Source organism: Aedes aegypti, chromosome 3 (assembly GCF_002204515.2).
Source record: "Aedes aegypti strain LVP_AGWG chromosome 3, AaegL5.0 Primary Assembly, whole genome shotgun sequence".
Lineage (NCBI taxonomy): Eukaryota > Metazoa > Arthropoda > Insecta > Diptera > Culicidae > Aedes > Aedes aegypti.
Genome location: NC_035109.1, coordinates 164,127,984 through 164,151,040, shown reverse-complemented (window position 1 = coordinate 164,151,040; position 23,057 = coordinate 164,127,984).

The window sequence follows — 23,057 nt, the reverse complement described above, 5'->3', positions numbered from 1 at the left end:
CGCGCTGCTGTGCTCATCGCACCGTGGATAGACTCCCACAGATTGTTGAGGTTGTCGCCTACGTTGTATCCCCTTATCCGGTCATCAAGCTTCCGGCGGTACTCGTCTGCTACACCTTCTGTTGATAAGCGCTGGATATTGAAACGCAACGGTCGCTGTGTTCTTGCGTTCGCCACGGAAGGCAACCGAGCACGAATTTTGCTAACAACGAGATAGTGATCAGAGTCGATGTTTGGGCCTCTAAAGGTCCTCACATCGATGACATCCGAGGGTGCATCCAGGTGTGCTTTCGGATGTCTATGCGTGCAAAGTAGCTGCAGCGAAAGTTATTAGTCTTAGGCCGTTGTCATTGGTGGCGGAGTGACGGCTCTCCGTACCAATTATTGGGTGGAAAAATCCTCTATTCCGACCTGAGCGTCATGTTTTGGGCACTCTCTGTAGGTTTTGTCGAGACAATTATAAAACGCATCCTTCGTGTTGTCGAGTTTATCGTTTGTCGGCGCATAGATGTTGAACAGACTGTAGTTGAAGAATTTGCCCCGTATCTTCAATACGCAGATTCGTTCATTAATCGGTTTCCACCTCATAACTCGCTTCATCTGTTTCCCGATCACTATGAATCCAACACCATGCTCTGCCTTATCGCTACCACTATGGTAGATGTTGTATTTGAAAGCTTTGTTAGCGATGGGATCCACCGCCCTGAATTCACGTCCTCCAGTTCTAGGCCATCTTACTTCCTGAATAGCAGCCACGCTAACTAAGCCTTAGCCTTCTGCAATTCACGAGCCAAAAGGCTCACTTGTCCGGGTTCATTTAACGTCCTGAAATTCCAGGTACCGTAAACTGGGGGGAAGTTGATCACTTTTGAGCGATTCTGTGCTATAATTCCTAGTGGGATGCATGTATTATCATCCAAATATTTTTAAAACCTGTACTGGTTGAATGTTTAACGAAGTATATAAACGAAATTTTGACGAATTATTATCATAATAACAAAAACATTTTTTGGAAATCAAAAAGTGGTGTTTTTGATTCCGGGGTGAAGTTGATCACTTACTACACTAGTTTATTAAAATTGAAATCTTGTATAGCCGTGGAAATAGTCGATTGTTTGGAGAAGAACTCTTCAACAGTTCATCAAACATTTCTTAAAAAATCTGTTTTTCCATGAAATAATGACCTTAAATGCCAAACCGAATTTATGAAAATCAAGAGTAGCTATCAGGTAATGCCACAACTCAGAAATTGTGATAATTGAAATCGCGTCATAGCTTTTATAACACTCTATACCTGTGGGTACGGGAATGATCAACTTCTCCCCGCTGATCAACTACACTCCGAATTACGGTACCGTAAAATCGGGTGTAATTGATCAGAAGGGTGAAATTGATCATCGTACTACACGATTTTATCTATGCGTAATGGAGCACAAATATCAATGTAAGCTGCAGTAAATGAACGTTGTTTGTCGTAACTATTGTCAAATTGTGTGTTGTGAAGTTTTTTGCGTTGAAGAATGTTCATCACTATGAAAACAATTTAGAATTTCAAAATCATGCAAGGTACAGTATTGACAAACACATATAAACTTCTATTTCTAAGCAAGGATTTATACATAGTATAAACCTGAAAGTTTATGAGGATGCTTGAGATATATCCGTAAACCAGATGTTAGGATTAATCATCAGAATAGACCCCTCGATCGTTCGTCTAACGGATGGATCGCAGGCAGCTTCACACTAGGCTAAGCAAAACCCCAATACACATACAACTTGCAATAGAGCTCCTCGTCATTGTTTGCCATCATGTCGGATACAATTAATATCAGCTAAAGTAGTAAAAGACAGAATCTGTTTCCAATTGTTAAAATCTATTTTCTACACCATTAGTAAGAATTTATTGCTGTTTATACCTAGAAATTGTTCAACTTATACTAAATTTCTTCTTAAACTAGGTTTCCTTAAGCTAACTTACCTAGAAGCATATTTGTTCGCTGAAAAATACTTAATGAGGAGATTAAATGTAAGTACAAACGCTATTGTTCGGCATGCAAATGTTTAATAAAACTATTTACAGCTTCGAGCTAACTTTCGAGCAAAAATCGAGTTTGCTTCGGAGAATCCGAATACTTCAGCAACAAATTCTCGAAGATTTATCCTTGAGGAGTCATGTCCAGGAGGTCAAACGTTCGCCAAACGAGATCCCAGGCCAAAGCTTTGCAAGACCAGCAAGCTAACCTCCATGATGACATTGAACGAGTGGTACTTTCATCTATAGATAATCGCAATATGGCTCCATCCACTGAGCGCGCAGAAGCTTGCGACTGCGGTGGATGTGAACGGCCGAACAATGCCGAGCCAATGGTATTATGTCGCGATTGCCAGTGCTATTATCACTATTCGTGTGCCAGTGTAACGTCTGAGACGGTACGTACGAAACCATTCGTTTGCTCTTCTTGTGTCCGGCTAACTCGTCTCCCCCCGGCACGCTCCACGTCTGGTCGTTTGAGTACGTCCAGTTCACGACAAGCACAAATAGCGCGAGAGCTACAGCGACTAGAGGAGGAAAGACAACTGGAGGAAGAATTCCATCGGGAACAGATAGAGCAGGAGAGATTGCTGCAAGAAAGATCTAGACGGGAAAAGCTAGAACGGCAGCGATAGTTCATCGCTCGAAAATACGAGCTTCTGAGCCAGGGGGACTTAGAAGAAGATGATGCTAGTAACAACGCCAGCGACAATAACCGAGTCGAGAACTGGATCCGCGAGCAGCAAGTGGCTACCAGCGCTGTTCCTTCCGATGCCGTGATACACGGAGTAAAGACCCCTGAACAGGCTCCAACCGGGGACCGCCACACGCCTTCGCGGGAAATATTCCCAAATGTGCAATCGACACCGCTAACCCCAAAGGAAACGACCGGTGTTGAATCGAACCGTATGCCATGTTTAGCGGAACAGCTTGCTTTGGCAGTCGATATCGACACCACTGGCAGCATTACTATTGGGGATACAGCCGACGATGAAGATGAACGTGGCGCTATAGGTACCGAAGTGAGATCATCGCAACGCTTCACCTCTATATCACCAGTAGATGTACGGATATATAGCCAGTTCTTGAAGGAACCCAACATCGCCAAGCCGATCACTGGGACAGTGCCAAAAATATTGAAGAACACAACGTTATTCGAGAAGTGGCGCTCTGAAACCGAAAACCTCAGAAAATGCAAGGAATTGGAATCGGAGCGTAAGAAGGAGAACGAAATACGACGAAAACGGGAACTGCAGCTGGCGAACCAATTAAAGCAGCTAGAGATCCAGAACCGTGACGATTTGCAAGTTCAACGAGCACGAGAAGCAGATTTGAAAGCACAACTTCATCAACTGGAGCGTAACCAAGCACTAATCGAAGAGCAGAAGCATCAAGAGTTGACTGCGCTTCAGGACGAACTACAGCGGCTCCGAGCAGTGGAACAGCAGTTTCTGAAGCATTCCCAACAGCAGCACACTGATGGATATATCGGTGTGCTTAAATCCGACCCGATCGAACTGCTTCAGGGAAATCACCAACAACCTACGAGCGACGAGCAACCAGAGCGAACGGTCTACGAGCAACCAGCGCAGATGATCCACGAGCAGCCAACGTCGCAACATACAGCAAATGTAAGTAACTACCCCGCACCCCATTGTACCATCATGCCACCAATGAGTTTCATAAATGTAATTCCCAATAATTTACAAAACGCATCAATAAATACTAGCCCCTCGTATCCGCGCTACAGTTTTAATGAAAATTATTCCCCATCGCCGCTACCCCTGTGGGTGGTCGAAGTCATTACAATGTACCACCAATAGTTCCCCCCCATGTTGTGTCTGGTGTACAAAGCCAACGTCCGATTCCAAATCCGTTTGTGATGAACACAGCAGTGCCAAACATTGGATTCCAGTCAGCTGAACTTGGTCCATCACCCCAGCAGTTGGCTACTAGGCAAGTAGTGTCAAAAGATTTGCCTGTTTTTTCGGGGGATCCAGTGGATTGGCCACTATTCTGCAGCAGCTATCAACACTCGACTCAAGCGTGTGGTTATTCCAATTCGGAGAATTTGCTTCGTTTACAACGAAGTCTCAAGGGTCGAGCTAGGGAAGCAGTCAGCAGCTTTTTGCTTCATCCCTCTACGGTTCCACAGGTGTTGTCTACGTTGCAAATTTTGTTTGGGAGGCCAGAACACATCATCCACAATATGATTTCCAAAATCCGCGAAATTCCAGCACCAAGGGCGGACAAACTGGAAACACTTGTGGGTTTCGGTCTTGCAGTGCAGAACCTTTGTGGACATCTCAAGGCGATTGGGTTGGAGCAGCACCTTTCAAACCCTATGCTACTGCAAGAACTCGTCGACAAGTTGCCGGCCAACGTCAAGCTTAGTTGGGCACTTCACCAACAGCTATTACCAGCGGTAAACCTCACTGAGTTCGGAGAATACATGGGCAACATCGTATCCGCCACCAGCAGCGTGACCTGTTTCAACGCACTTCCGCCCAAATCATCGAAGGAACCTCGGTCCAAGGAGAAGGTATATGTGAACGCACACACAACGTCGAACGAAGGTAGAAGCGAAGGCTATAGAAATACGTCTGGCGAATGGAGAGGTTCGAACAATCGAGCCAAGTCACCCGATAAGCAAATCGCTGTCAGCAAAATGTGTCCAGCATGTGGAGCTAGAAGTCATCAAACAGCCGCATGTCCGTCTTTCAAGAGACTATCCATCGACGATCGGTGGAAGCTAGTGAAGGAAAATAAACTATGCCGTCGCTGTCTAACACCGCACACACGGTGGCCTTGCAAGGGAGAAGTCTGCGGGATAGACAGTTGCCAAAAGAAACACCATCGGCTGCTACACTCCAACAATTCGTCGTCAGAAGTATCAACTCAAAATCCAACTAATGCAACAGTAGCAGTTCACCGTCAAATCAGCTCGTCAACGTTGTTTAGAGTCCTTCCGGTAACCCTGTATGGTAAAAACGGTCAGGTGAACACACTGGCATTCCTCGATGACGGTTCGTCAGTCACTTTGGTTGAACGGTCATTGATTGATGGACTTGGAGTAAACGGTTCTGCAGAATCCCTATGCATCCACTGGACAGGAGGTGTGAAGAAACAAATTACCGACACAAATCTCGTGCAGCTACAAATATCAGCATTGGGCAGTAATCAGCGGTTCAAACTAAACGAGGTCTACACAGTAGAACACCTCGGATTACCAGAGCAGTCGCTGAATTTCAACGAGATGTCTGCACGTTTTCAGCACTTGGAAGGTTTACCTGTACAGAGTTATGATGCTGCAGTACCAGGTGTGCTAATAGGACTAACCAATATTCACTTGTTGGCTACCTTGAAACTTCGAGAAGGTCGACAAAATGAGCCGATTGCGACAAAAACCCGTATCGGTTGGTCAATCTACGGATGTCAGCGAGGAAATGTAGAAGTTATGCCACACCGACAACTGCATATCTGTGCGAAACCAGCCGACGAAGATCTGCATGATTACGTACAGAGCTTCTTTTCCATAGAAAGCCTTGGAATTGCGATGGTTCCCCAGGTCGAAGGTGCCGACGATCGACGAGCACGCAAGATTCTGCAAGAAACAACTATACGGACAAATAGTGGGAGATTCCAAACTGGTCTCTTATGGAAACACGACGGGATAGAGTTTCCGGATAGCCGTCCGTTGGCAGAAAAGCGGTTGAGGTGTCTAGAGAAACGGCTGTCGAAAGACCCGCAACTTTACGATAACGTTCGACGACAAATGCTGGACTTCTTAGAGAAGGGCTATGCACACAAAGCTACCACAGAAGAGTTGCGCAGTTTCGATCCACGTCGAACCTGGTATCTTCCTCTCGGTGTAGTTCTCAACCCCAGAAAACCGGGTAAAGTCAGGATTATCTGGGACGCTGCCGCAAAAGTTGAAGGCGTTTCACTCAATTCGATGCTGTTAAAAGGACCAGATCAGTTGACTTCGCTTTTATCCGTGCTGTTCAAGTATCGCGAGCGGGAGGTGGCCATTTCAGGAGATATCAGAGAAATGTTCCACCAGCTTTTGATACAAGAGGAAGACCGTAGTGCACTACTTTTTCTATGGAGAAACTGCCCAAACAGCCCGATCGACATAATGGTGATGAACGTTGCAACATTTGGTGCATCGTGCTCCCCAGCGCAATCGCTATTCGCCATGAACTTGAACGCTACTGAGAACGAAGCTGATTATCCGAGAGCGGCCGCTGCAATCAAACATCGGCACTATGTAGACGACTATTTGGACAGTGTCGACACAGAGGAAGAAGCAGCGGAATTAGCACTGGAAGTAACAGAGGTCCATTCCAAAGCCGGGTTTGAAATAAGGAATTGGCTGTCAAATAGAACAACGGTACTTGATAAAATCGGTGAAGTAAAACCCGGTTCCGTTAAATGTTTCGGTGCAGACAAAGAAACAGGCACGGAGAGGCTTCTCGGGATGGTTTGGAGGCCAGACGAAGACTTCTTTTCATTTTCATTGAGCTTCCGTGAAGATCTGCAACAGCTAATCGAAGGAGAAATAGTTCCGAGCAAGAGGGAAATGTTGAAGATTACAATGAGTATCTATGATCCTCTGGGTATCGTGGCAGCCTTCGTTATTCATGGGAAGGTTCTTGTTCAGGAAGTCTGGAGGGCCAAAATCGATTGGGACGAAAAGATTCCCTGGGAAATTTTCTGCCGTTGGCAACAGTGGCTTGCCGTACTCCGTAAGATGAATACGGTGAAAGTCTCTCGTTGTTACTTCCCGGGATACAGCATCGAATGTTACAACTCCTTAGATTTGCACATCTTCGTTGATGCAAGCGAGGAAGCCTACGCAGCAGTCGCTTATTTTCGCGTAGTCGACAATGGTCGTGTTAGATGTTCTTTGGTTTCTTCGAAGACGAAGGTAGCTCCAATCCAGCCCCTTTCGATACCGCGCCTCGAACTTTTGGCAGCGGTACTTGGCGCTCGTCTGCGACAGACAATCGAAGAAAAACATTCTTTGGAAATACGTCGAACATTTTTCTGGAGTGACTCATCCACTGTTATCGCCTGGATAAGTTCGGATGCTCGGCGGTATCGGCAATTTGTAGCATTCCAAGTCAATGAAATCCTTAACCTATCATCGATTAACGAATGGCGATGGGTGCCCACAAAACTCAATGTGGCTGACGAAGCCACAAAGTGGGGGAAAGGCCCTTCCTTTGACTCAAAAAGCCGATGGTATCATGGACCTGGTTTTCTGTACGACAACGAAGAAGAATGGCCGAAGGGCTGTCGATACGAAGTCAACAATACAGTGGAAGAACTTCGACCAGCCTTTGTCTGTAATCACCACGTTACCGAACCGGCAGTTGACTTAGAACGATTCTCTCGGTGGGAGCGATTGCTGCGGAGCGTAGCGTACGTTTTGCGGTTCATCGACAACAGAATGTGGCAGCACAGGAAAACTTCCTCAAAGATAGGCGCGCTGTCCAGAGATGAACTACAAAAAGCAGAAAGGTGCTTGTGGCGAATAGCACAATTCGACGGTTTTCCGGACGAGGTGACGGTGTTCAAATACAATCTGCGGTCAAATTCCTCGCATCGTCGGAGACTAGAACGAAACAGCCCCCTTATCAAGTTAACTCCAGCGATCGACGAGTACGACGTATTGCGCATAGACGGGCGTATCCAGGAAGCTGACTTCGTGGACTTCGATACTAGAAATCCAATTATCTTACCTAGAAGACATCGGGTGACCACTCTACTACTGGACTGGTATCACCGAAAGTTCCAGCATGCAAACGATGAAACGGTGGTAAACCAAGTCAGGCAGCGTTTCTACATACCAAGATTACGAGTTCAGGTACGCCTTGCAAGGAAACAGTGCATGTGGTGCCGAGTTTATAACGCTACTCCAACAATACCAAGAATGGGACCGCTTCCAAAAGCCAGATTAACGCCGTTTTGTCGCCCATTTACTATGGTCGGAATCGACTATTTCGGACCATATAATATACGATCACCAACAGGAAGATGTACGTTGAAGCGGTGGGTTGTCTTATTTACCTGCTTGACAATCAGAGCAGTTCACGTAGAAATTGCAGCCAACCTATCGACGGACTCCTGCAAGAAAGCGATTCGGCGGTTCATCGGACGCAGAGGTGCTCCACGTGAAATCTTCTCGGACAATGGTACCAATTTCGTTGGTGCGAGCGGAGAATTGGCCTCAGAAATACGGATGATCAATAGAGAAATCAGTAGCACGTTCACTGACATCCAGACACAGTGGCAGTTCAACCCTCCATCGGCACCACACATGGGGGGATGCTGGGAAAGGATGGTGCGCTCCTTCAAAACTGCTTTAGGAGCCCTTCCGACCGTTCGCCTGTTAGATGAAGAAGCGTTCGCTACGGTACTCGTCGAGGCGGAATCTATGATCAATTCCAGACCATTGACCTTCATCCCACTAGAGACCGCTGCACACGAGTCTTTGATGCCAAACCATTTCCTTCTCCTCAGTTCTACAGTACGAACATATCCGGGTAAAGATGGCACTGTACGTAGGGCCGATGTGCAGACATCCTGCGGCATCCTACGACGACCAGTCGTCAAACTAGCTTTGATCGATGTGGATAAGGAAAGTGACACCGAAGCAACAGTTCTGGTGACACGAAGGGCGGAATGTTAGGATTAATCATCAGAATAGACCCCTCGATCGTTGGATGGATCGCAGGCAGCTTCACACTAGGCTAAGCAAAACCCCAATACACATACAACATGCAATAGAGCTCCTCGTCATTGTTTGCCATCATGTCGGATACAATTAATATCAGCTAAAGTAGTAAAAGACACAATCTGTTTCCAATTGTTAAAATCTATTTTCTACACCATTAGTAAGAATTTATTGCTGTTTATACCTAGAAATTGTTCAACTTGTACTAAATTTCTTCTTAAACTAGGTTTCCTTAAGCTAACTTACCTAGAAGCATATTTGTTCGCTGAAAAATACTTAATGAGGAGATTAAATGTAAGTACAAACGCTATTGTGCGGCATGCAAATGTTTAATAAAACTATTTACAGCTTCGAGCTAACTTTCGAGCAAAAATCGAGTTTGCTTCGGAGAATCCGAATACTTCAGCAACAAATTATCCGAATACTTCAGCAACACCAGATTTCATCACCAAAACTCGTACCAATTAGCTGAAATGCTTTTTTTTAGAAAATTTCGGTACATGAGTCGATGAGGCTCACCTTCGTACTTGTTTTCCTGCATTTAGTTGTTTGGCATTGTTAACATTATAGAAAACAGACTAGGAAAACCGTGAAAAATGATCAATTTCACTCATTCTGCTAATAAAACCCTGCCTGAACAATCCTCTCAATTTCTTGAGGGTAACTCAACCAACGACGTCATCGGGTTCTAGTTGACCTATCTCTTCGCATCTAATCATTCCCTCGGCTTCTCTTCATCATTCCAATTTGTTATGGTCCACCTCGGCTGGCTATGTGCAGAGGATCTATGATACTCTGCAACGTCTGACGAACAATAGGCCAGACATAACAAACTGTGGAATGCGACCCGGCGATAGAGAAAACCGGCTATTGTTGTGCTGACCGTCGGTATGTCTCGAATCAGGGTTTTAGCTATGTGGGTTATCATCTCCAAACATTCTTACCCACCCTGAAATTACTACGATTTCTGAAACGAAATAAGAAAAAAAAACGCTTCCTCTTCGAGCGATCGTGACGTCATGATTCTTGTGTGGGTTTGGATGGAACCTCTGAATGATCGAAGACTTCCATGGTATCAAATTTGGGTAGCATGCAGATTCCTTCCACTGGTCGTTTAAGAAATCCATCCTTCGTTTTAAGCGTCACGCGTACGATTTCATCAAGTCCAGGATGAGTTTCCACAATCCTTCCCATCTTCCATCGCATGGGTGGCAAGTTTTTGTCGCATATTACCACTAGATCGCCAACCTTTATTTTTGCGCTTGGGCCGAATCGTTTAGTGCGGCCTTGAAGCTGGGACAGATATTCTCTGCGCCAGCGTATCCAAAACTGTTGACATTTTTGTTGCAGATGTTGGAAAAGGTTCAAACGACTTGTAGGCACGTCATGCCAATCAGGTTCTGGCAAATCATGTAGAGCAACAATTGAGGTCCTGCGTGCAGCAGAATGCGATGGTAATGTTCAAAAACCATGCGTGTGAATGGATGCTGTGCTGGTAATACTAATGGGTGTTTGGTCTGCTCAGGTTCATCCGAATGGTGGAGTCTACCCCCAACGTGTAATAGCTGATCTTCAGAGAGGTAGGGGTTGAACCACCTTAATGGTGATTTTCGAGAAACCTGTTTTCGATGTGATAGTGAAGCACACTCTTCGGAAAATGATTCGTGTTGGACCAGGCGGATTATACATTTTTCTGCTTCTCGAAGCTCTGAAGCCGTAAGACAAACTACAGTTTGCTCAACCGAGCGATGTTGCAAACGCCTTATCTACCTTTTCCATATCGCTGTGCACCTGATTATGCTGCTATAATCAGAGAATCTGTTGATATACCAATCAATAAAGCTCGGTGATGGTGTTGCAGTTGTTGCAGCTACTGTTTTTGTACGTGTCTCGATGAGATGATCACCCTCATCCAATGACTCCGGTAAAGTTGGCCATTTGCTTTCGTCTTCCATTAGCCACCTTGGACCATGCCACCAGACGTAGTTTCGAATCAAATCTTCCGGAGAAAGCCCTCGTGAAATCAAGTCTGCTGGATTCTGGACACCCGCAATGTGTCGCCACTGGAAATTTTCCGTAAGGGATTGGATTTTGGCAACTCTGTTTGCCACAAAAGTAGTCCAGGTATGTGGAGAAGCCTGAAGCCAACGAAGCACGCAAGTCGAATCTGACCAGAAAAATGTAGGTATGTCGATTTTGATGGACTTCTGGATGATTTCGAAAAGCTGTGCGGTGAGTAAAGCTCCACAAAGCTCCAGTCGAGGTATTGTCTGACACTTTAAAGGTGCCACCCTTGATTTTGAGGCCAATAAACTGACGGATGTTCTACCTTCTGCATTCTGACTTCGTAGGAAGATACAACCTCCATAGGCCTTTTGTGAAGCATCCGAGAAACAGTGTAGTTGTAGCGATACTGCTTTAGGAATAATTACGCATCGACTGATACGAATGTCATTTAATATCGGAAGTTTTTCATGGAATCGGCGCCAACGCTCGCCCACCATTAAAGGCACGGGTTCATCCCAATCGATTTTATCCCCTTCATCGCTTCGCCATGCCCACAGTTCTTGTAGAAAAATTTTTGCAGCGGTGATCGTAGGTCCTAACAGCCCCGAAGGGTCAAACAGGCTAGCTACCGATGCCAAAATCCTACGTTTGGTAATTGATTCGTTGGATTCTAGGAGTGGAATGTTGAATTGGTACCTAAATTCATCCATTGATGGTATCCAGGTAAGTCCCAGTGTCTTAACTGAGGGATCCTGATCACGCCCGATTTCGGTTGAATCTGCGATTGCTAGCTCTTGTTGTGGAAGTCCTTGTAAGGTTGCTCCTTCGTTGGAAGCCCACTTTCGTAGACGAAATCCTCCACGTCGTAACATCTCAACGAGTTGTTTCCGCAGATCTGTCGCCTCTTCAATGGTATCAGCACCTGTAATCACGTCATCCATGTACGTGTCCTCGACGATAGCCTTCGCTGCCAGTGGGAAATCTTGGCCTTCATCCTTCACAAGTTGATGCAATGTCCGTGTAGCCAAAAACGGTGCGGATTTGGTACCGTACGTCACTGTACCAAGCTCGTACGTTGCTATTTCTTCGGTAGGGTGTTTTCGCCAGAGTATGGACTGGAGGGGTCTGTCTTCTTGTATGACGTTGATTTGTCGAAACATTTTTTCAATATCAGACACCAGCATAATCTGTCTTGTTCTACAACGCAAAACAATGGACCGAAGATCTTCTTGTATCACAGGACCAACATGTAGCGTGTCGTTCAATGAAATCCCTGTAGACGTCTTACAAGATGCGTCGAAAACAACGCGAACCTTTGTGGTGGTGCTAGCCTCCTTAACCACTGGATGATGCGGTAAATAACAACGCTTTACCGTATCGCGGATATCGTCTACTCGCTGCATGTGTCCTAGTGCCAAATATTCATCCATAAATGATGTATACTGTTCCCGTAGTCTGGCATCCCTAACCAGTCTTCGCTCCGTGCCATGGAGACGTCGAAAAGCGATTTCTCTTGACTCGCCTAAAGCCTTGAAGTCGTCTCCATCCTTTAAAATGGATACAGTATATCTCCCATCTGTGTCACGTTGAAATGTGCTTGAGAAAAGTTGTTCACAGCGGGTTTGCTCTGGTGAATATGTCCTTGGTGGCTCGATTTCCTCGCAGGACCAAAATCGGGCCACCATCTTCTCCAAATCCTTTGATGTCGATACATGGCACGTAATTGGCATCTGACCTGATAGTGCTGTACCTCCGCAAACGACCCACCCGAAAACGGATTCAGCTAGGATGGGTAGCTGATCACCCAATGATAGTTGCTGCCCCGTCTCGAAAAATTCAAAAAATGCCTCAATGCCCAGCACTAAGTCCACGGTTCTTGATATAAAGAATGTCGGGTCTGCAAGTTCGATCCCATCAGGAATTTTCCAACCTGTTGGATCGATCAGAGTGGTAGGTAGGTTCGCAGTTACCTTTCGAAGGATTAAAAAGCTGAGTTCTCGAGAATAGCTTGAGATTCTTGATCGCACTACCGTTCGGATTCGTTGTTTGACCTTAGTCGCCGATTGTCCAAATCCAAATACCGAAATGTCTACAGCATCTCTAGATACCTTCAATCGTTGGCTCATTTGTTCAGTGAGAAAGTTACTCTCTGATCCCGAATCGAGAAGAGCTCGTGCTGGATACCGGTTCCCGTAGTCATCTTCGATGATCACAACTGCTGTAGCTAATAATGCTTGCGAAGAGTAGCTGCGGGTCGAAACCGAAACTGTATCATCAGATGTCGCCACGTTGGAAACTTGAGAAAGAGTAGGTGCTAATGCTTCTTGAGGAGGATGTGAGGATTCATTGCTGGAAGTTTTGGTAGATCCTGCACCGCTAATGATGTCCCTTTCAGGTTTGAAGCAGACTAGCGTATGATGTCTTCCCTTACACCGTCTACATGAGAACTTGGACCGACAATCCCTTGCTTGATGGCCTTGTTTGAGGCAGTTACGACAAAGACCTTTAGCACGTAACAACGCTTCTTTGTCGGACGACGACATCCGTTGAAATACTGGACATTGAAAAAGCAAATGCTCAGCTGAACAACTAACGCAACTCTTAACGTCTTCTTGGACAACATTGAAGCTGGTTTTAACCATCGTTGGTCTCGGTTTCGCTGATAACGTTGAAGTTGCAGCTCTTTGCGTTCCCTTAGTATCCAACGATCGAGAAGGTAACGCTTCTAGCACCCCAATGCGCCGCTGAAGAAATCCGGTCAAATCCTTTAGGGTTTCCTGATCCATGCTAGATGAAAGTTCTTCCCAGCCTCGTCTCGTTACAGGATCCAGACGTGAGATAAGTAGATTGATTAAGAGAAGGTCTTTATAATCTGCTGGTTGAATGATCTGGTCGAGAGTTTGGACAGCTCGCTGAAAACTGTCTACGAATTTATGCAAATCAGCTACGGATTCCCTTCCAAGAACTGGCAAATCGAAAAGCGTTTGCACTTGCCGTTTCTTCAATTGTTTGCTATTACTGTAACGCTCAACTAACAAGTTCCAGGCTACCTGGTAATTGGTTTTGGTAATTTGGATGGGATCTATGAGGCTCTTTGGTTCACCCTGAAGACAACCCTTTAAATAATGAAATTTTTCAATTTCAGGCAAATCTGTTCGCCAGTGAATTAGCGAGGTGAACAGATCGCGGAAACTAAGCCACTCATTGATATCCCCATTGAAAGCCTGTAACTTAATCTGTGGTAAACGAGCATGATCTAAGCTATTCCCTACTAACGTGTCGGCCCCACGGAACGACCGCTCCATTACAGTTGCGGGTTCTTGAAGTTGTTTGAGTTGCTCCATAAGTATGGATTTCATCTTGTAGAAACGAATACTGAGATCCTTTCTCTTGTCGTCGAGTGGGTACCTCTCTTCACTGTAGCTGTCATGCGATTTTACTTCGATGACGGTCTCCTCGATCTTCTCTCTCAGCTCGTCAAGGCGCTCGAAACGAATGGACATATCAAACGCAACAACGTCAGCTGGAATGTCCTCAACGAATTCCCAAATATCGTCGAAAGCGCTCTGGTACTCTTCGAATTTGGTCATCAACACCTTCATGGATGTCGATTCCCTTTTCGTTGTTGGTGGCATGGTACACTCGAAGTGGTAGATTGTAAATACAAAGAAATACGATGTAGACTACTGCAATAGGTCCTAGCTTCAGCAGGGCATATACTGTCCAGTGTAAATTACCTGGTAATAAATACAGCTACACGATGCCCATAAGCTTAAACGATCCTATTAGCACAGCAGCACATGATAAACCATTGTGAACGACTTCCAATGAACAGTCACACGTTGCACCAAAGAGGAAGAATAACGATTATGTAGTACCAAATATACTCTAGCCACGGCTGGCCATATACTGTAGCCTCACCTGGAGAAACTGACAGCAACGCAGGCCAACCTGTAGGGTAATAGCTTCAGCGAAAATCCAAACCAATCGCGAGTGATCCAAATGGACCGGTGGATCGATGGTCCGAATCCAATCAAACTACCATGAATCAGCTCGACCAATGAGGTGTACGCACAATCGTTCGAAGAGGATAATTTCAATTTAATTTTGTGTATATCTTGGCCCTAGCTTCTTGACATATACTGCTAAGTGTAAATTACCTGGCCAGAAATACGGTTGCGCTTCCTCTTCGTCGATAATGCCTCACAGCAGTTGGCTGTAGTAATCCCGTTCGGCTCCAATCAGCACGAATAGTCCTCACGTAGATGTTTGATTGATTGCGATCCAGTCTCACTCGTTGTTCATTCAATATTTGAGTTTCACGAACCGTTGGAAAAAAGGGCAAGTCGAAATGGTAGAATTAGCATCAATCCGGTATTGGCTTCGGCTAAGACATATACTGAGTTCAAAGCTTACCTGTGAAACCAGGAAGTCCCGCTGACTCAGTGAGTCTCAGTGGGCAGGCGATCCGATAACCAACTGATGTCCAAATTGTCAATCTTTTCTTAGGTGAGTAGTGTGTCCAATGGCGTAATCGTGTATAAGTTGTTGTATGCAAATGGCGCAGAGTAGCCTGGCTGTTCCGCGTTTCCAACGTTCCACGATGGATTCGTTACTTATTGTATTTCACAGACAATAGGCCTCATTGCCGGTGACTTCGATGTGGCGGTTTCTAGCAGAGCGTGACCTTCGCGGCGTTTACGGAATCGTCATCCAAATCTTCAAGTGTCTCCGGAGTCCAAGATCCGGTTCGAAGGACCATATGTTGGGTCCTGTGCCAACTAAACTTCACCTTAGATCTCCGTCAACTGCATGCACATCGTCAGAACGCCAACACTGAGATAGACTTGGATGATCCTGGGGTTTCAAGCTTGCTCCGTTCAATAACACAGGGTTGTTTAAATGGTTACACGCTTCACAAACACTTTATTTGTACCGCTCAAACTACATTTATTATACTGGCCATCTACATTTATTGCTTAACTTATAACTAAGACTACACTACACATTTATTGTCGTTACTGTGCTTATTGCCTGACGACCGATTCGTGACTAAATTCAATTTTACTCATTCTGCTAATAAAACCCTGCCTGAACAATCCTCTCAATTTCTTGAGGGTAACTCAACCAACGACGTCATCGGGTTCTAGTTGACCTATCTCTTCGCATCTAATCATTCCCTCGGCTTCTCTTCATCATTCCAATTTGTTATGGTCCACCTCGGCTGGCTATGTGCAGAGGATCTATGATACTCTGCAACGTCTGACGAACAATAGGCCAGACACAACAAACTGTGGAATGCGACCCGGCGATAGAGAAAACCGGCTATTGTTGTGCTGACCGTCGGTATGTCTCGAATCAGGGTTTTAGCTATGTGGGTTATCATCTCCAAAGAGTAAGAAATTCGATATGCTACCTTACCAGGGTCGCGATACCTACATCACGATGGTGGGGCTGCCACCTTAGGTGTAGCTGACGTGATACAGCATTACATACTCAGCTGCTGGATGCCAGAACAGACACTGTTTGAGCCGCACCTCCTTGGTGGACAGTTGCTTGAGACGCACCTCCTCACTCTAGCTGATGTCAGAAGGACAACAGTGCCAAGGCTGCACTACTAGCTAAGTACGCAACCCTTAGCTGGCGGTCTTTGTCATCGTTTGACCCGTTGAAGCGTGAGGTAGGGACTTGTGAGGACCAGAGCTATGTTGGACGCTCCTTCCTAGATGTCGGCTCACCATTTCACAGCCAACAATGTACCCACACATCATTTATTCATCGATTTTAAATCAACCTATAATTCAATCGATCGAAAACAGCTATGGCAGATTATGCACGAATACGGTTTCCCTGGCAATAAGAAGAACGGGGATAGACTTGGAATGTTACTTGGTTTCGCCCACGACATTGATATTGTTGCACGCAACTTTGAGACGATGACGGATACGTAAATCCGACTAAGGGCTGAAGCTAGACGAATTGGACTGAACATCAATATGTCGGAAACGAAGTACATGATTGTGAGGGGCTCAAGAGAAGACACGGTACGTCCCCCACCTTGAGTTCATATAGATGGTGATGAAATCGAGGTTGTCGAAGAATTCGTGTACTTGGACTCACTGGCGACCGTCGACAACGACACCAGCAGAGAAATCCAGAGACGCATCGTTGCTGGAAATCGTGTCTCCGCAGAACGCTCCGATCGAGCAAAGTTCGCCATCGCACGAAGTCAACCATCTACAGGACGCTGATTAGACCGGTACTCCTCTATGGGCACGAAACATGGATCCTACGTGTAGAGGATCAACGCGCCCTGGGTGTTTCAGAACGGAAGGTGTTGCGGACCATCTACGGCGGAGTGCAGATTGAAGACTGAACGTGGAGAAGGTGAATGAACCATGAATTGCACAAGCTGCTGGGAGAACCAATCATCGTCCATCTCTCAAAAATTGGCAGGCTGCGGTGGGCCAAGCATGTCACCAGCATGCCGGATAACAACCCGGTGAAAATGGCCACCCAGGCCTTAGACTGACTGGTAAGGTAAGTAATGCTTTGCTATGCTATGCTTAAAAATGGTGATCGTAGAACAGATTGTTTGTAAGCGCTTCAAAAATGCAAAGAATCTCAATCTCAAAGAATTTTTAATATTTGATTATAAAGCCTCAAATGTTCTCGATTCCAACCAAATTACCCAAGTAACCACTGACTCGCTAATTCACCTTTTTGGGTTTAAAGGGTGTCCACGATGAAATTGCCACACTATGAAATTGCTCTAACTTTTTAACCGTTGGGTAGAATGTAATGAAAATTTGGGTGGATTTACTTCATTGTGCATTATTTACATCTTGCAAGTTTTTAAGACCTTTGATCAAAACTCGCGGAAATGGAGTCGAAAGAACAGCTCGTGCGTGATAAAATCATGCGCATTCATCACGAGAACAAGGATCTCTCGCATCGTTCCATCGCTAAAACGTTGGGAATCGCAAATTCCACGGTGTCGCGAGTGATCAAGCGGTTCGAGGAACGATTGACCACCGATAGGAAGTCCAGAAGTGAAGGAAACAGTATTCCGTACAACACCAAAAATCACAACCGCGTAGTTGGGGCCTCCGTTCGGGATGTAGCTAAGAACCTGCACCTAAGCCGAAGTTTTGTCCAGAAGGCCAGAACTAAGGTAAAATGAAGTTTAATAGTTATTGTTCAATCCCTGAAAACATGATGGCAATCGGATGAAAACTCGAATTTTGCGAATCAATTTTGTGTGTGGCAATTTCATCGTGGATACCCTTTATAGGGCTGTTATACGGCTAATAAAGGGGATGTGAGCTGTAGAATAATACTATATTAACACCCAGGGTGAATTTAAGTGTTGGTTGGTTACTTGGATAGCTCTGACGTATAGTGTCATTAATTCAGTTTACGATTGCATTAATATTGATAAACATATTTTTTTTCTAGTATTAATATCTAGTTTTTTTTTCTAGTATAAATATCTTGTGAACAGGGATTCGTGAGTTCGATTCTCACCGAGAAGACGTGTCACTTTTTCGCAAATATCACATCAATTTGTCCATTTAACTCAGTTGCAAAGTATATGTGATGTTTAGTTTTCGGTAGTCGTTTAACATATATAATGTTAGTTCGTTTAGTAATTTAAGGGTCCCACACTATAAAAGGTATCCCTCTTTACGGTATTCATAATGTGTCGTTTATTTACCGTATGAAGCTATACTTAAGAATGTTCGTGACTAAGCTATGGAGAAATGAAAAGGAATTAGATTTGAACTCAACAATACAAAAAATGACATAACTACACGCCACTCCAACGAAAATTGGGTAGTTCATATGACTGCTACAACATTCAAGAAGTGTTTGTACCCAAGTCACTTTGATGTCACCTAACTGTTCTGATTAGATAAATATTTAATTCAAACCAAATAGAGTAAGGTGGGAGCCAGTGCTGTGAAATGTCAAAATTTCGGAAAAATTATATTGCCTATAGCACGGCATTTTATCAATCGTTCAGATAAATTCAGTCATTGATTGAAGAGGAAGAACATTATAACTTCAATTGAACTTGCTTTCTGTTTGATTGATGTTAAAGCTATATCATCGTTTTCCATTATTGCTTAACTGCAATTCTGTCAGCGTTGATTCCCCACAGTTACAGTATGGCCCATAAAAAAATGCGAAAATCGTCATATCATGTTTTATGGTAGTTTTTACATAGAAAATGTGAATGAAACATAAATATTATTCATTACTTGTATTGTATAATCTATTTAGACTCAGTGTTTCGCTTTGGACATGATTTTTATCTGTTACTTTCACCTTACCAGAGAGCAATTGGAAGCATACCTTCAAATTTTATGATGCGGACGTCGAGTTCAATATCTATGCGATGAAAGCTTCTAAAACATCAACGATGACGTCAGCTTCTTCACAGGCCTTGTCTCCAGCATACGCCCATATCAAATGATAGAATTGGTTCATACCTGGGTCATTGGAGACTTAAACAAATTTTCGAAAAAAGGCTAATTTTGAAGAGCTTTGATTGAACCATCATATAAGTGTAATAAGCGGCTCCGTTTTGCTCAAAACCTATGAGCTAGTATTGATATAAGTTGTCTCTAACCGAAGGAACAAATTTCATCCTTAAAAATCTGTTATAGGCCTCCCTCTTTATTTTTATTCAACTTTAACAAAAAAATAATGGCATGTCAAACCTATAAGACGCAAACGCCCTCAAAACTATGACCCTGGCAAAATATTTTATTGTGATCATGAAAAACTCATTCTCTAAGAACTCCTCCATCCTCTGATACCAAACAAACTAAAATTTTCAACAATAAAGTGTGATTTTTGAAGGTGGAAAGTTTATCACCAGAGTATACGACAATCAGACGCTGTTTCTTGTTTTGGGCGGACAAAACCCTTGAGCTTCTTTACTTTATTACATTATTAAGGACAGTAAGAAAAATATGACAAAAATTGTCCTGGATAGCGAAGTTACGTCAGATTATACTACAATAATCAGAAATTACATTCACTAACAAAAACAATGAAAATAACGCTTGTGGATGCTATATTCACGTTCAAACAATTTTCGCATTTTTTTATGGGCCATACTGTATATCAGATACAATGCATTCCGCTTTGTACTCTCTACTATGTGAAGGGTAAGACCGTTTAACTGTTTGAACTATCCATTATCTCGTTTGTCAATTTCCCGAAAACCGACGCTTTAGCACAAATCCCAAACTAAAACCACCTAAATGGGTCGTGAGATGTTTAACGTACCAGTTTTTCGAAACTGGTCCCACGATGTGCTGATGCTAACGGAAGACAGTAGGCTATCCATTCCGTTCATCATCATCATCATCATCATCCTGCTCCTGCAGCACATTTGAAACTTGGGTCTGACTCTAATCACCGTGCATTTTTTGAATTACTCATCCCAAGTCCGTCCTCGGATGGATCCACCCAAAACGTTGTGTTCGAGTTTGGCAGCAGAATCGCCGGCCGTCATCTCTGGTGCCATGCTAGATTAAGCTTCAAATGATCCGTTTTATTACTTCCAATCCTTTGCCGATGCATTGCGTTCCATTTGCTTATGAATTCGGCTCACGGTGGCTGTACGGGGCTGGTTCGGATGTAGGTCTAGGCAAAACTTTTGTCGGGTTTTTATTCAACTGATGAAATACAATAGAAGTGGAGTAGGTACATTGAATGAAACTTTATTATATTCTGAACGTTCGTGATCTTTAGGCTCTAATGTGGAACACTTCGTATTTTTTTATTCATTATTTATGTTTTTAAACTAAAAAAACGTAAAATGTTACAAATGTTCACAATTTTCAGCAGATTTCTAAAAAGAAAACTTCTAAACACCACAAAATTATTCACGTTCCATAATTTGGGGTCTTCCTTAGTCGAGTGGTTACAGTCCACGGCTACAAAGCAAAGCCATGCTGAAGGTGTCTGGATTTGATTCCCAGTTGGTCCAGGATCTTTTCGTAATGGTAATTTCCTTGACTTCCCTGGGCATGCTACACACAACTGCTGCAACTCATAAAAATAAAAACACGAAATTAGAATAGTTTCAATGTTAGCTTTTTCACACGATTCAAAACAATGGAGCATCAGGACTGAATTAGGCCAATCTACATTGCACAACTTTAAACAAACGGACGGACCTCTCCTAGCTCAGCTCTAACCGGAAATTAAGAATAGTCGCAAGGAAATGGAAGATACGGTCTGGCAGGTTCCGTAGCTCGATTTGTCGTCAGTCATCAGTGCAGTTGAATATTAATTTCCTCATTATTTTACGGTCAACGAGTTTTGTGGCTCTTACCGTTGCGACACAAAAACCAACAATAAATCTACCGAAGATAAATTGCTTTCCTGTTACGACTAGCTCGACCCGGTAAATCTTTGTCTTTGTTTTTGGCTGGACTCGAATCAGGACGTTCGATGGTTGTACTGTAGGTTCTGATGAAATTGATCAAAAAGCAACGCACGATGTAAATTCAACAAAACATGGTAAAGAACTCAAATTGTAAAATTCCGGCAAAAAATATATGCTGATTCGAGCGAAGGAATGTTGGTGTAAGTATTCTTCTATGCCCAGTGTGACTGGATTTGCACGTCAAGTGTAAACAACAAAATAAAATGCACCAAAGCCGTTTTCCCATACAGAATGGTCAAATTTAGAAAGCTATTTATCCACCGTTTTAAACCCATTTTTTTCATATTATTGTTGCAAAAAAATATTCCAGTGGGACCATTCCTTAGGAATTTCTGATCCACAACTCGAATGTCGAATGTCTACCATTGTAGTGTATATCTGAATGATTATTTTACTGCCAATTTGTGAGGTCACAGACAAATCACACTAAAGGTTATATTTGGCTTGAATTGTGTATGCTTAGAATTTTTAAGCTATTTGTCTGAAAAGCTTGTGCAGTAATAAAAAGATACTTATTACAAAAAAAATCGGCTGTATGATATAACCATTATCATCTGAATGTGAATTATGGAAATGATGTTAACGATCGTTCTTTGTCAATCAGAACATTATCATTTTCCGCACAACATAAATGACTTCATTCCAAATAAAATTCGTTCTGGCAATTCACAACAGCAAAAATGTACATTCCCACTGTTTTTTTTTCTCGACTCACCCAAACGATTCACAAAAATGACAAAATAATACACTTTATCACTGTGATTTACCTCCGCGTGCGATTGCTCGCGAAGGCATGCATCATTTTCGGAAAATTAAACTAATTTAGATATGACATGAAAGAATTATGACCAAACGCATGCATGGATGCAGTTCCCATTCATATGATGGGCCTACAACACTCACGGCATGGAAAAAGGAACAAATGGCTTTCGAAAGCCAACAACACTTGGAAAAGTACGCCGTGCGGATCATCGGAGCGGCATCAGTGGCAAATGAATCTGCATCGCGCAGGTGACACAATTATTATTTATTGGACATGTTGTAACGGTATTGTAAATTCACCTGGAAACTGCAAAAATTATTTTGATTGGTGTACCAATCGGTAAAATACAGCATCTATCAAATTGCCTAACCAATGCCGATGTTGCAACGAATTCGTAACAAACGATTAAATATTCGAGCGTACATCATATTTAAAGACCATGGAAATTCGCGGACAATTTATGACAATGAACTAAATTTCGTGACTTTGTCAGTAAATTTTAAATACAAATATCCTATAAATATATAAATATAGCGGTCGGTAGTCAATAAAAAGTTAATTCAAATTTTCAAAATTCAACAACTGAGTCTACACGCTTAGATACAATTTTGTTGATTTCACCCAGAGAGATGGTAATTGTCGTCCTGATTCAAATTCTCGGATGAAATCTGGACACTTGTAACAGTTTTAGCTGTTTTTAATACTGAAACACAATTTTATTGTAAATTCCGTTCTACCGATTATAATCAACGTGTTTTTGCAATTCCTCATCGTAATAGGCTGTCTTTCATTCACGCTAATCGTTCAAGAAACGGCCTACTTTTCTGCATTGAATAATGCGATTAGATAATCTTCATAACGCAACTGAAATCAAGGGGGCGCTAGTGACAAATTTTCTTCAATCTTCGTTATTTAGAGATCCTGATAAGCTAGAAGTTCGATGTCTCCGGCTAAGCTGTTCAGCAGACTAAGGGCTATCTGGCAATAACAAAACTTATTAATAATTTATCCGCTAGGTGGCGCTAGTAATATTTTTTTTAATCTTC